Raw genomic sequence first — 16,610 nt, 5'->3', positions numbered from 1 at the left:
GAGTAATCATTGCATGCTGGAATAATGATGGAGAGAGAGAGAGAGAAAGAGAGAAAGAGAGAGAGAGAGAGAGATTAGTGTAGTGAAAAAAAAGAGGAAATAGGGGGTAATTTACTCTCTTAAAGAGAATATTTAAATTCATCATACAGTTTATGTGTCTGGATATGGGGAATTATTTACCCCTGTTATCATTTAGATATTACTTTTATTATTTATCATTGCAACATTCAAAATATCTATAAAGCAATACAACTAAATAAAAAATATTCTGTAGATAGTGATATAAGTAAGAAATACGTTAATCTAAAAATGAATTATATATATTCTCCACCTGTAATGCTTTATTTTTATTCTTATAATAGATTAATATATCTATTTAATATTTAAATTGGTGAATATACTGTACTATATGTGACTGGCATACCCTTGTATATAGATATATTAATCTTATGGAGAAATAAAAATTGTTTCACAGATGAACAATCCATTTTATTTATGTTTAGATTGGTATTTATATTTGTATCACTATCTCTCTTGTTTATTTTGCACTTTTGCTCTATTGGGTTTGGCCACACCACACCCAAGATCCACCCAACCACACAATGGGTAGGTAGGTAAATATGCAGAATATATTCGCCAACTTCTTGAGGCCCCCATACACGGTGCGATTTGTATAAGATCCAATCTTGCATATGATTTCCCTTGAAAATTCTTCCCTTGACATTCAGTATGATTTGTGTAAAGAAAAGGAACGATTGTACAAGCGACCATATTATTAGATGTGTCACATCGTACACGATCAGTCAAAATCTTTCATCAAAACCATTTAATCTATGATGATGATACACGACACCGGGGACAAACAAATGGCATTGTAATAATCTAGAAAAGGCAATTTTTTTTACACGATTGGTTGTTATTGATTGAAATTGCCAATATAGTCTAAACAATCGCACCGTGTATGGGGGCCTTTACAATTGGGTGAAAGCTAAAACATTCGAACTACTACTACAGCTACTGCTACTACTACTACTACTACTGCAACTATGAGTACTGCTGCTAATACTACTACTACTACTAATACTATTACTAATACTACTATCACTACTACTAATATGACTGCTACTACTACTGCTATTACAACTAATACTTCTACTACTACTACTATTATACTACTATTACTACTACTAATATAACTGCAACTACTACTATTATACTACTACAGCTACTGCTACTACTACTACTATGACTACTGCTGCTAATACTACTACTACTACTAATACTATTACTACTATCACTACTACTAATATGACTGCTACTACTACTGCTATTACTACTAATACTTCTACTACTACTACTATTATACTACTATTACTACTACTAATAAAACTGCAACTACTACTACTACTAGTATTACTACTACTTCCACTGCTTCTACTACTACCACTGCTACTACTATTACTTCTACTACTACTACTATTACTATTATACTACTATTACTACTACTACTGCTAAAACTACTACTATTACTACTATAAATACTACTACTACTATAACTACTATTACTATACTATTACTACTACTGCTACTATTATTATACTACTACTACTACTATACTATTATTATACTACTACTACTATACTACTAATATACTACTACTGCTACTAATATACTACTACTGCTATTATACTACTATTACTACTACTACTATTATACTACTATTACTACTACTACAAATACTACTACTAATAATATTACTACTGCTACTATTATTATACTACTACTACTATACTACTACTACTACTATACTACTACAAATACTACTACTAATATTATACTACTACAACTATTATACTACTATTACTACTACTAATATAACTGCAACTACTACTATTATACTACTACAGCTACTGCTACTACTACTACTATGACTACTGCTGCTAATACTACTACTACTACTAATACTATTACTACTATCACTACTACTAATATGACTGCTACTACTACTGCTATTACTACTAATACTTCTACTACTACTACTATTATACTACTATTACTACTACTAATAAAACTGCAACTACTACTACTAGTATTACTACTACTTCCACTGCTTCTACTACTACTACTGCTGCTACTACTACCACTGCTACTACTATTACTTCTACTACTACTACTATTACTATTATACTACTATTACTACTACTACTGCTAAAACTACTACTATTACTACTATAAATACTACTACTACTATAACTACTATTACTATACTATTACTACTACTGCTACTATTATTATACTACTACTACTACTACTACTATACTACTACTGCTACTAATATACTACTACTGCTACTAATATACTACTACTGCTATTATACTACTATTACTACTACTACTATTATACTACTATTACTACTACTACAAATACTACTACTAATAATATTACTACTGCTACTATTATTATACTACTACTACTATACTACTACTACTACTATACTACTACAAATACTACTACTAATATTATACTACTACAACTATTATACTACTACTACTACTACTACTACTACTACTGCTTTAACATCTAGTACTACTACTACTACTTCTACTACTATTATTCTACTATACTACTACTGATACTGCTGTCACTACTACAAATACTGCTACTACTATTATACTACTACTATTACTACTGCTACTATTATTGTACTACTACTACTACTACTATAATACTACTACTGCTATTACTACTACTACTACTGCTGCTGTTACTACTACTGCTGCTACTACTATAATACTACTACTACTACCACTGCTGCTACTACTACTACTATTACTACTACTACAAATACTACTACTACTATAGTATTACTACTACTATTACTACTAAACTATCTAATACTACTATTTTACTACTACTATTATTACTACTACTGCTATTACAACTACTACCACTACTACTAATGCTACTGCTGCTACCTCTGTTACTACTATTACCATTATTACTGCTGTTACTACTACTACTACTATACTACTACTGTTATTACTACTACTGCTACTACTAATACTACTACTACTGCAGCTACTACTACTGCTGTTACTACTACTATTATTACTACTACCACTACTACTAATGCTTCTACTGCTGTTACTACTACTACTGCTATTACTACTACTACTGCTACTATTATTACATCTGCTACTACTACTACTGCTGCTACTACTATTACTTCTACTACTGCTGTTACTACTACAAATACTACTACTGCTGCTATTACAAATACTACTAATTCTACTGCTGCTACTGCTATTACTACTACTACCACAACTACTGCTATTATTTACTTCTACTACTACTATTAGTGCTACTGCTACTACTTTTACTACTATTTGTACTAATACTACTGCTACTAATACTACTACTGCTATTACAACAACTACTATTACTACTGCTACTATTACTGTTACTACTACTGATAATACTACTACTTCTACTACTATTACTGCTACTACTACTGCTGCTACTACTATTACTGCTCCTAATACTACTACTACTGCTATTACTGCTACTACTACTGCTGCTACTACTATTACTGCTCCTAATACTACTACTACTGCTACTACTATTACTGCTCCTAATACTACTACTACTGCTATTACTGCTACTACTACTGCTGCTACTACTATTACTGCTCCTAATACTACTACTACTGCTATTACTGCTACTACTACTGCTGCTACTACTACTACTGCTGTTACTAATACTATTACTACTACTACAACTACTACTGCTAACACTACTACAACTACTACCACTACTACTAATGCTACTTCTGCTACTGCCATTACTACTACTACTACTACTACTACTACTACTGCTATTACTACTGTGACTACTACTACTACTACTATTACATCATCTCCTACTACTACTGCTATTCCAACTACAACCACTACTACTGCTACTGCTGTTACTACTATTACTACTACTCCTACTATTACTACTGCTATTGCAAGTACTACTACTGCTATTACTACTGCTGTTACTACTACTGCTGCTACTACTATTACTACTGCTAATACTACTACTGCTACTACTACTGCTTCCTGAGCATGGTGATTTTCCATTCCCACTTCCCAAAAATGTGTAGTCATGAAATCATGTTGAGGTGATAGGACCACTGGCATCCTTAGGATGCTCCAGGTGGATCTACAGCATCACTCTTGGCTGAAGTATGACATTCTAGGCAAACTGCAAGCCACATGTAGGTTCTTTGGGGCAGAGATGGTGCCAGCCCCTGAGTCCTACACCCTGTACAGCAGCACCACTTCCAAACCCCAAGCAGGGGCTCTGAGTGCAGGGGGAGTTGTTACTAATTACCTAGGTTTGCTAAAGGGGCCCCAGGTCCACTAACCACCATGACCCCTCTTTTACCCTTACCTGTCAATAGCAGCAGTCTGTGTCTCCCCATCCAAGTGCATGCTGCTGTGCTGTGTGGTGGCCCGTTCTGGGTCCAGGAAGGCTGCTGCCACTAATCGCTAAATGTGCAGAGGAGGAGCGATCACAATGATGCCCCCCCTGAATTTGCCCCTGGCTGAGGGGCACATGGCCTTTGTGGGGCAGCAAATACTATTTCCTCTATTTTTTGTAAGAAGGCATGGCCACCCCTCCTCACATTAGGCCACACCCCCAAAAATGCCTGGGCCCAGAAATGTTCCGATCATTTAGGCAGTATATTGTAGTTTATAAAATAGAAATAAACTAAGAAAAAAATTAGATATATAGCCAAGAAAATGCATTGATTCCCTGCTTGTCTTTCTTGTAATTAATTGTAATTAATGTTTTAATGCAAGTACCATGGATATAACTAGTTGTATTGTCTATTTTATAATATGATCCATTTTGAGATCACCAAATATTAAAGGATATTAGTCCTCATTCAGAGCCGTACGCTCTGAGCAGAGCGCATGCTCTGAATGAGGGCCGCCCTCCATAATTATGGAGCGTCCTCCTGGACGCTCGTATAGCTGTGGGTCACCACCCACAGCCTATACGAGCGTGCAGTTTGATGGCCGTGATGGTCTTGACCATCGCGACCATCGCCACTGCGAGCCGGAGCCTGCGGTTGAGGTTTTCAACCGCAAGGCCTGGAGTGATTTTGGCTCTATCAGAGCCAAAATCACTCCCACTGACATCACTAGTGATGTCTGTGGGCCGGCTTCTGACGGTAGGCGTTCCCTTGGGAACACCCCCGTCAGGGAGGCATGCCCCCGGCACGCCCACCAAAGGGGGCGTGCTGTCAATCAACATCGACAGCACGCCCCCTTTGATCAGACACAACGAGCGAAGGAAAGTCCTTCGCTCGTCGCGTCTGGCGCATGCGCACGACAGAGCTCCCGCCGTCGTGCGCATGCGCAGTGCACAACATCGACCCACTTGCGAGCGGACAGCTGCTCGCGAGTGGGTCTGAATCAGGCCCATAATTACTAAAGTGCGGGTTTTTAGAAGTAGAGATGTTGCCCACAGCAACCAATCAGATTTTACTTAACATTTATCTAGCACCTTCTAGAAGATAATAGCTAGAATTGGATTGGTTGCTATGGGCAACATCTCCACTTCTAAAAACTCTCACTTTAGCAAATATACCCCTATATATTGATTTGTAGTTCTTTCTCTCTATGGAAGTGGTATTGGGGTATTGCTCGCACATTAAGTTTATTACATGTAGTTGTATTGATTAATCATCATGGATGTAAAAAGAAGAAAGAGAATTTTGTGGGAAGTTTATATTTTACAGTGCAACAGTCCTATTAAGGTTATTTGTTTCTAAAGTAGAAAGTAAACCTATCCTCTGCCAAGAACTGCTAACCCCCAATCGTCACTCAGGCGCAACAGTTCTCCTACAATAGATAAAACCACCAGGATATTTTCCCAGACTTAACTAAGCAAATTAAAGAGGGTTTGACAAGTGCCCTAAGTAACTTGCTTCAATTATGCTGGTAGTATCCAGTCACATTGTCGACATTTTCCATATCGACATTTGTAATGTCAACACCACAATGTCAACACTAGAACATCGACAAGGTTGACCGTATCAACAGGCAACAGGTTGGCATCTAGGTTAGGCACTAGAGGGAAGGTTAAATTTAAAGATTAGGCATAGGGTGGGTATACCTACCAGAATGCCAGCGCAACACATCACTCCACAAGGACTGATGGTCTCATGACCACTAGGACCTAGAAGAAGACACTGGACACCCCATTGTGTGGGGACAAGGTAAGTAACCACTAGGCCACCAGGGATATAATGTCAACATTCTATCATGTCGACATGTGGACATAAGTGGTCAAACACCCTCTTATCCAAATATGAAATATGGGCTGCAATTGGCAAATATGGGATGACCCAAAAAAAAATAGATAAGCAATAATCAAATGATTTATTAGCTAGATTAATGGCACCATAATGCAATTCACTATTCTCATGGATAAATGAAATTTAAAAGTAACAAAAAATTTTTTCATTATTGTAGACAACATTGGTCAGAAGAATAAATAAAAAATACAAATAATGTAAACATAATTTAACAACACAGTATCACAAGTTAAAAATCAGGATAAAAAAATAAAGCATAAAAGAATAATTAAATTTTCACTTAAAATTGTAACGCGTTTCACAGCACCTGACGGCTTCCTCAGGCAGTGTTGGATAATTCCATCCATTCATTCAACAGGTGCTGTGAAGTGAATAGCAATTTTAAGTGTTCTTTCGTGTTATTACAATGACATCTTTCCCCGCGCTGACACCCGCTTCGGGGAGGGCTGCAGTTCCCTCGACTGTCGACAAAAAAGGGGCATGACATTATGAGAAGAGGGTGTGGCCTTGCAGCTCTAACCCCTGTTGTTATCACTCTGCGGGGTGGGGGGAGGGTTCTGACTGCCCACGGGACCACTCTGTGAACAGTGCCGACTCCCTCATTGTGTCAGGAGCTGAGTGCTACACATAATGCTACAATGCAGCACCCTACTTCTGTCACTAAGGAGGAGTCAGCATCTTGGTGTCACCCCTTGGCACGTGACACTGGGGTGTGGCCCACAACCCCCGCACCCACCTTGTGATGACACTGTGTTGTTATTATGTAATGTACAGTTAGGGCTGTGGGCCTGATTCTGAGGTGGAAGCATTGGCAATGTTTGTGCAGTTGAGCAATTATTTGCTAATGCACCTGTGTGAAAAGTCATGAGGACCCCTATGGAGCATGTGTTACACCAAGTGTATGCAGAGTCTGCTGCTGAGTACGGATCACAGTCACTAGAACTGCAGCACAAGACCATTGTGTCTGGGCAGTGACTGGGAGGTGGCCTGTTACATGGACGTGTAATAAGGGTGTGACGTGTGTGTCAGGGAATGCGGCTGCACACTAGCATTTGCATATTACCGCCACTGCGACACCATATAAAAACGGCATATGCATAAGTGTCCAGCTCTAAATCAGGCCCAATGTCATGATGTGAGCAGGGGGAAGGAAGCCACAGACTGAGAGTTACATAGTGGGAGTAGCAGGTTCCTCCAGCAGCACGAGTGGTAATGTGAGTTGGGGCTCTAAAAACCCAAATGGGGATCTACTTTTGAGCTGCAGAGCACTTGTAAATATAAAATAAATAAGGTGAATAGATCACAGTAACCACACTACATACTTATCACACACTGGGAAGAGTTGGTGGATCTCCCACCTCCCGCCAACTTCTTAGTGAAGTAGACAGGATGGGGAGATAGTATCGGGATTTACAGGTCCTCGGGAAGGGTCAGGGCTAAAATTACTTAAATTTAACCACTTAGCCACGCTTCTTCCCCACTGACACATATTTTCTTGAGGCCTTGTCCCCAAAGTGGTCAGCTACACCTCCTCTCTAAGTAATAGTATCAAAATGCCAATCAAAAGTGGATGGTGACTGTCATCACCATCATCCATGCGATTTTTTCAAAAAGTGCCCACAAGACATACACCTCCTGACAGGTGACGTATATGTGTCTTTGCAGCAGTCTGCATGAGACACTTTTGTATGAACACACCATTACAGTTCTCAGCCAATGCTTGCTGCCACTTGAAACGCTAGTAGGCTTAAGTGCATAATGCATCCAAATCCATATACAAATTATTATATCAGATGTGCAGTACAAAAGCGTGCAAAGCCCAATAGATATGCTCACATCAAGCTCTACACCAGCTTCTGTATAATTATAATAAAAAATATACTGTAAGTATAACATCTCTCTGAGACAGGAAGGTGTAGTCATGATGCACTCACTGTGGTTCACACCAACTTCTCTAATTGTGGTTCATTAATTCACTTAACAAAGATTTCATTGTGTGGTTTATACTGAGTTCTTGGAGCGACCTGACCTCATTCTAAGAGTGACTCTTATTAAAAACAAATGTTCTTCCTGTGCCAAGGTATTTACAGATGGTTATTATCATCTACAGTATCTAACCTACTCAGCTCTGTCCACAAAGTGGAATCTCAGGAGAGAGCAATCAATTCCTATTACACTTGGTAGGTGGTACAGTAGCTTGCCATCTCCAATGTCTTAGCCTTTATTTTATATGCTCTATATGATGGTGCACTACAGTACTGTACTACAGGATCACATATAGCACCTTATACTAAGACAGGGACAAGGGGGCAAGTGCTACACCTCCAGAACCCACAACAAAATGTGGACATGCACCTGGTGATGCATCTCATCATAATCATCATTATTATCTTCATCAGGAATGTCATCCTGTAGACTCCATTGCACTCTACTGAGCCCTATTTTGGCTTCTCTGCACTGATATGATAGTGGGTGCAGGGGAAGTGGCTGAACTACTCCTCATTTCCTGCCAATACCGCAATCTCTGAAATGGTGGTATTTCCACCACTGGCCAGGACAATTAGGCATCATCTTGAAGTGTTCAGATCCATCAAATAGGTAAGGACGATAGGGGCTGATACAGGGTCACACACAATGAAGATGGTTATGGAGTTGAGTAATATTTTGCTGCAGTGTGTGCATGAAACAGAAATGTCTTGGAAAAATGCTGGGCATCCCTGGGCAGTGATGCTGACTGTGGCACATAAAATTTTTGGCATTCAGCAACTGTGTGTAGAACCTAGCAGCATCTGCAGTAAAAGTTAAATGTGCCATGCCCCCAGCTTAAGCAACAAGCCATCATGATGTTAAAGCCATGAAATAGAGAGCGGGGGACATGTTACCACCTTACAGCTGCACACTAGAGAATACTCTAGTTTTTTTTTTTTAGCAAGCTGCTAAATCCATTTGAAATTGTAACCTGTGAAGTGAATTCAGGCACTGCCAGCCATGTCTGTTCATTTCTTAATTAAGACCTGGAAAAAATGCTAGAAAAGCTGAAGAAGGAGATGAAACTATGTATGTTGGACTTATAGATGAAGTTCTTTAGTTTCTTGTCCATGACCAACATCTTGCAATTGGATCACTACATTTTGGCAGCCAAGCTTGAAACTAGGTTTAAGTCCAATGTAATATCTTTCATTTTAACTAATACAGATATTAAAAGATACCCTAAAGAAAGAAGAGAATACCTGCACCAAACTACTTATTAACCATACGATCAATAATGATCATTTAATATATTGTTTACCAACATGACAATGGTTTTTAGTAGAACAATGCCAAATTGTATATGTTGATTGTTGGTGGTGCTTCCCAGGGCTTGTATTAATAGATTATAAGGGTAGGTTTTGACAAGTAAGCAAAACAAAAAAGAAAAAAAATCTTTTTGGGGGCACTCTTATATAATTTGAATTTAAAATAATTATTTATTAGATATGCATTAAAAAATTGTTATTTTACATAAACATATAGAAAATACACATAAAAAAAACATAAAGAAAAAAACCTTTTTTTATATATTGCCCTTATCAAATGGATAGTAAGGTAATCATATATAATGATAATGGGAAGATATCCCAGAGAAATAGTCCTTGGTAATTGGGCGAAAAATTTTTTGGGCAAAAATGTTAATTAACTAACAACTCTGCTCCAATGCAGGTGCAAGCCCAATACTGATAAAGGCATGAGTAATAGGATAATAAAATATATATTACAACCACATTTTCACAGGTAACCAGAAGAAGAAACGTATAGCCGAAGACCTGGGTGACACACAGATAGCCTTAGTCTGATAGCATAATAGCGTCAGATATTGCTCTACCCATAGGCATGCAGTACAAATAACAGATGCAAAAGGATAATTGTAGTATTTTACAAATACAAATAATATAAGCAACATGCAAGTTCAGAATAATGGTGATATGAATCTGCCTATGTGCATATATCATATAATGAATGCAGTAATATCAACCATGAATCTTATCTGGCAGATAATAATTTAAACTTCTGATAGCGTCAGATTTATTCTGTATGCACATATGACATATATCTTTTAGTGATTCCACATGCAATTCCACGGATCAGTTATCACCAAATGTGTGATTACAGCACATATCTTAAAGTATCATACAATTATGACACAGTATCACATTTAGCTGGTTTGTAACAGTACCAAGTTTTCCAATTTTTGTGTTTTTACAAATGGTCACTGTATCTTTAAATGCAGAGTCTATATATGCTAATGTCAATCTTTGATAGTCTCCTAAGTATCTGTCAATATTAGCCAACTGTATCTCAGTTTTAATAGGTCTGCGATTATTGCGGTACCAGGTTTTCACGGTCTTAGAAATACCAATGATCACTAAATCTTGGAATAGAATCTCAAGTATCATACAATTATAACACAGTATCACATTTAACTAGTTTGTATTTGTAACAGTACCAGGTTTTCCAATTTTTGTGCAAATGGTCACTGTATCTTTAAATGCAGATTCTATGCGATCTCAGCGAGGAGCAAAGACAACGCTTTCATCAACACATTTGAGTTAGAGAAGAGAGGAAGCAGGGCCGAAGAGATGTTAATATTGCGGACTATTGCTGGTGCCTCAAGAGAGGTGTAATGAAAAAGAGAAATCACTAAAGAGAGAGATATTATAGATTTTAGTGACTAACTCACATCATTGACAGAACAAACTAAGATGAAATCCCCAGCACAGAGGATGAAATGCATCAACTGACCTTTGCTTCAACTTTTTGATACTACTGACAAGACTCCCACTGCTCCTGCCACCAGCAGATTATCATTTACTGTTAACAACAAGTAAACCATGTTTTCAAGTCTTTACAGCACAGACTACAAGCAGCAGGGTGTGATCCTTACACAGTGTGTTAACATCACACCGCTCTCCCTGCAGGTGGGTAACCCACCATCTATACCAATGGAGGAAGGGACAAAATTGAACACCCAGCCTGGTGTCCAAACAGTATATCATTCTAGATCCCTCATATTTATATACATCTCCCCCTAAAAGTTACAGTTGCCAATCTAATTCAAAACTTGGATGTATATGAATACAATTAAGAATGGAGCTGATATATCAGAACTACTCTTCCTCTTTTATTGGAGATTTGACCACATTTGATTAAGCCATCTGATGTTGCAACAATTAATTAACATCCACATTTTCTATGCATTAATTTGCTTTTGAGTATTTATTATTGCATTGCTCGTTGGGGCATTGCACCATTTGTATTGTATTATTGCATACATTAAAATAGATAATTTGTTCATACCATAGCATCCTCAGTCATTTAAAGTAATATTCAGTTTTCTACACACTGCTTTCTTTCTGGTGCAATCGGGAAGCCGGCGGACGTAAGCCTGACAGCCGGCTTCCCGACTGCTTTATCCCGGCGAGGGTTAAATGACAGGCATTTAATTCTAGATGCCTGTCATTTTACCGACACCAGGAGACCGGCGCCCGGCATCCCAATCGAAGCGATTCCGGGCGCCGCTGCGGACAGCTGGGGGGGGAGGGTTAGGTTTAGGGCTCCCGGGGGGGACTTAGGGTTAGGCTAGGGGGAGAGAGGGTTAGGGTTAGGCACCCCCCCGGGAGGTTAGGGATAGGCTAGGGGGAGGGAGGGTTAGGGTTAGGCACCCCCGGGGGCACTTAGGGTTAGGCACCCCCCCAGGGGACTTAGGTTTAGGTGGCAGGGAAGGGGGGGTTAGGTTTAGGCACTTAGAGGGAGGATTATGGTTAGGCACTGGGGGAAGGTTAGGGTTAGGCACCCCTAAGGATGGTTAGGGGGGGTTAGGTTAGGTTAGTTGATACTTACCTGGGGACGATCGGGATTTTCAGCCATGTCGGCCTGCCGCTGTCAGGATTTGAACCGCCAGCCTTGTGTCCGGCGGTAATTCGTATGTATTCCTTCTTTCTATGTGCTGTTTGTTGTGTACCATATATACAGTTTGCAGAAAAGTGTAGGGTAGTCCACTGGTGGCCACACATCATGAGTCACTGATCATCTGCAGATGTCTTTCCTAGTATCAACCAGGAAGAAGGATTGGCAGAAACATTGTATGTTCAGTTTTTAGTGACATTAATGCTTATAGTCGTCTCTTCATTCCATACACTGTGTGTGGCCTGGTTCTCCAGTGGTTGCAGTTTATCTTAAAACATTTTGCAAGCTAATGTAAGTCACTAATTTAATTTTCTGATAACAACTCTATAAGACTCAAAAAGTTTGTCAGTTTTTAAGGTTATCTGGATCCTTAAACAAATTGACTGCTTCTAAATCACTGACATCAGGGAAGAGATCAATAATTTTGTACACTGTAGCATGTTGTCACTATCATTTGGCTTATGGGTGCTGGTCTCATGGAACCTTTTAGTAATTTCATAAAATTCCGGATGCCCAAGATAAACTAACCAGATGCCAATGGCCCAAGTAAAGTTACCCAGATGACCGCTGCCAAAGATAAGTTAACCAGATGCCAGCTGGCTAAGATATGTTATCCAGATGCTGACTGCCAAAGATTAGTTACCCAGATGGTGTATGCCAAAGAAAAGTTACCCAGCTGACAGCTGCCTAAGATAGGTTAACCAGATGCCGACTTTCCTAGATAAGTTACCCAGATGCTGAATGCCAAAGATTAGTTACCCTTCCTTATAAAAGTTACTTAGGTGCAGTCTACCAAGACAAGTTACACAGATGTCTGTTGACCAAGATAAGTTACCATGATGCTGTTCAAGAAAAGTTACCCATATGTTGGTTGCCCAAGAAAAAATACCCAGATGATAGCTGCCCATGATGAGTTTCCCAGATGCCTTCTGACCATGATAAGTTACCCAGATGCCAGCTGTTATCGTACACAAGAATATTGCATGAGAGCCCTAGAACCATGCCACAGAGATCTTCTGCCTATAACAGCCCCCCTTTTCCCATAGAGAGTGACACTCTCACTGGTACTGAGTTGCCACCAGGTCTTATGCTCAGGATAGTAAGGCTCATACAATTAACTGGTGATCACAGGAGATATCACTGTGTGAATGGAGGAAAACACAGGAATGCCAGTGACTTGATTGGAGCTGTAGAAATCTGAAAAACTGACAGGTGACAGCAAAGTAATGGTGGGATATGCACAGAGCAAGAGAATAAAAGTAGATAAGGCTGGACAATATGGCACAGGGATGGGAACACAAAGTTTACACCAGGAACCAGGGTCAGTGAGCTAAACACCAGGGCAAAAAGCTATAACTGACAAGGATGCTAAGACCTCCCTGCCTTTTATCACACAAAGGAACCAATCAGACTGCCCCAGCAGGGACAGGTCCTCTAATTATCAAACATACTGCAGATGTAAGGCTACACATAGCAGGAAGTCCCAGCTGATTAGAATCATCCAAGACCAGAAGCAAAATGCTACAATCTGGCATCTCAGTCTCCGAGAAATGGCCCGGGACCCAGCATGCAGAGTGGCTAGTGATGCCGTGCTCTGGTGTCCCGGTCTCTGAGAGACAGCCTGCTAGTATATTACTACTACTACTAATTGCAATACTGCTGCTGCTACTACTATGAAGAATACTGCTACTTCTACTACTACTAATTGTAATACTGCTGCTGCTGCTACTACTATGAAGAATCCTGCTACTTCTACTACTACTGCCACTACTACTACTGCTACTACCATTACTGTACTTCTACTGCTACTATTACTACTTCTACTACTATTAATTATACTACTACTTCTATTAAGTACTACTACTACTGTTACTACTACTATTAATTATACTACTACTTCTATTAACTATGACTACTACTTTTGCTACTACTTCTACTACTACTGCTAGTACTATTAATTCTACTACTACTACTTCTAATAACTACTACTACAGCTACTACTATTACTACTTGTACTACTACTTCTACTGCTACTACTATTAATTCTACTACTTCTATTAACTACTACTACTATGAACAATACTAAAACAACGTATAATACTGCTGCTGCTACTACTACTATTACTACTTGTACTACTACTACTGCTACTACTATTAATTCTACTACTACTACTTCTAATTACTACTAATGCTACTACTACTAATATTACTACTTGTACTACTACTTCTACTGCTACTACTATTAATTCTACTACTACTACTTCCATTAACTACTACTACTTTGAACAATACTAAAATGTATAATACTGCTGCTGCTACTATCCTACTACTAATTATAATACTGCTGCTATTATACTACTATTACTATGAATAATACTGCTGCTGCTGCTACTACTATAAAGAATACTGCTGCTACTACTACTAATGACAATAATAAGAGGAATAAGACTACTACTACTTCTAAGAAAGTAATACTAGCTCTACTACTACTAATGCTAATAATAAGAGGAATAAGACTACTACTAATTGTAGTATATGAAGTAATACTACTACTACTAATACTATAAAGAATACAACAATGAAAAATACTGCTAATACTGGTACTTCTACTACTACTACAACTACTGCTAATGAAAATAATAAGAGGATTATATATACTACTACTACTACTTCAATGAAGTAATACTACTACTATTACTACTACAACTATGAAGATTACTTAACCTACTACTAGTACTTATGATAAGAGAAATAATAATAATACTACTTATATGAAATACTACTACTACTACGAATAATATTACTACTAATTATAATTCTGCTGCTGTATGACTACTACTATGAAGAGTACTGCTGCTGCTTTTATACTACTACTACCTATGCAGAATACTGCTGCTGCTACTACTACAACTATGAAGAATACTGCTGCTACTATTAGTACTAATGGTAATAATAAGCAGAATAAGAATACTACTACTTCTATGAAGTAATACTACTATTACAACTACTACTTTGAAAAAGAATACTTAAATTACTACTAGTACTAATGATAATAGTAAGTGGAATTATACTACTTCTATGAAGTAATACTACTACTACTGCTGCTGCTACTACTTCTACTACTATTGCTACTACTACTATTGCTACTACTACTATTGCTACTACTACTATTGCTACTACTACTACTGCTGCTACCACTGCTACTATTACTTCTACTACTACTTATACTCCTACTATGATTACTACTACTATTATTAAGAATACTGCTGCTGCTGCTACTACTACTGCTAATATGGCTACTACTACTTCTATTACTAATACTGACGCTACTACTTCTACTACTACTATTATTGCTACTACTGCTACTGTTATTACTTCTAATGAGTTACCCATATGTTGGTTGCCCAAGAAAAATTACCCAGATGATTGCTGACCATGATGATTTTTCCAAATGCCATCTGACCATGATAAGTTACCCAGATGCCAGCTGTTACCATACACCAGAATATGTGTTTGAGAGCCCTAGAACTATGCTAAAGAGATCTTTTGTCTTTAACAGCCCACATTTTCCCATAGAGAGTGACACTTTCACCAGTACGGAGTTGACACCAGGTCTTATGCCCAGGATAGTAGAGGCTCACACAATTATCTGGAGATCACAGGAGTATGATTGGAGTGAATGGAGCAAAACACAGGAATGCCAATGACTTTATTGGAGCTGTATAAATCTGAAAAAACTGACAGGTGACAGCACAGAGCAAGAGAACAGAAGTAGATAAGGCTGGGCAATATGGCACCAGGATGGTAGCACAGTGTACACCAGGAACCAGGGTCAGCGAGCTAAACACAGGACATAAAGCTTTAAATAACAAGGAGGCTAAGCCCTCCCTGCCTTTTATCACACACAGGGACCAATCAGACTACCCCAGAAAGAACAGGTCACCTAGATATCAAACATACTGCAGCTGTGAGGCTGCACGTAGCAGGATGTCCAAGCTGATTAGAATCTTCCAGGATCAGAAGCAAGATGCTACACTTCAGCAGTCTCCTAGAGATGGCCTGGACCCAGCAAGCAGAGCAGCTAGTGATTCCATGCTCTGGCATCCTGGTCTTTTGGAGATGGCCGGGACCCAGCATGAAGAACAGCTAATGATGCCTTGTTGCGATGTCCCAGATGTACGGGAACTGGAAGCATGTTGTGAGCCGCGGCAGCTCCTGACACCAGCAGACCAAGCAAACTTACTCAGATACCTGCTGCCCAAGATAAGTTACCCAGATGCCAGCTAACAAAGAT

The sequence above is a fragment of the Taudactylus pleione genome, unplaced genomic scaffold (assembly GCF_031769625.1).
Source record: "Taudactylus pleione unplaced genomic scaffold, aTauple2 ptg000393l, whole genome shotgun sequence".
Classification (NCBI taxonomy): Eukaryota; Metazoa; Chordata; class Amphibia; order Anura; family Myobatrachidae; genus Taudactylus; species Taudactylus pleione.
Note: the sequence above shows the minus strand (reverse complement) of the source record.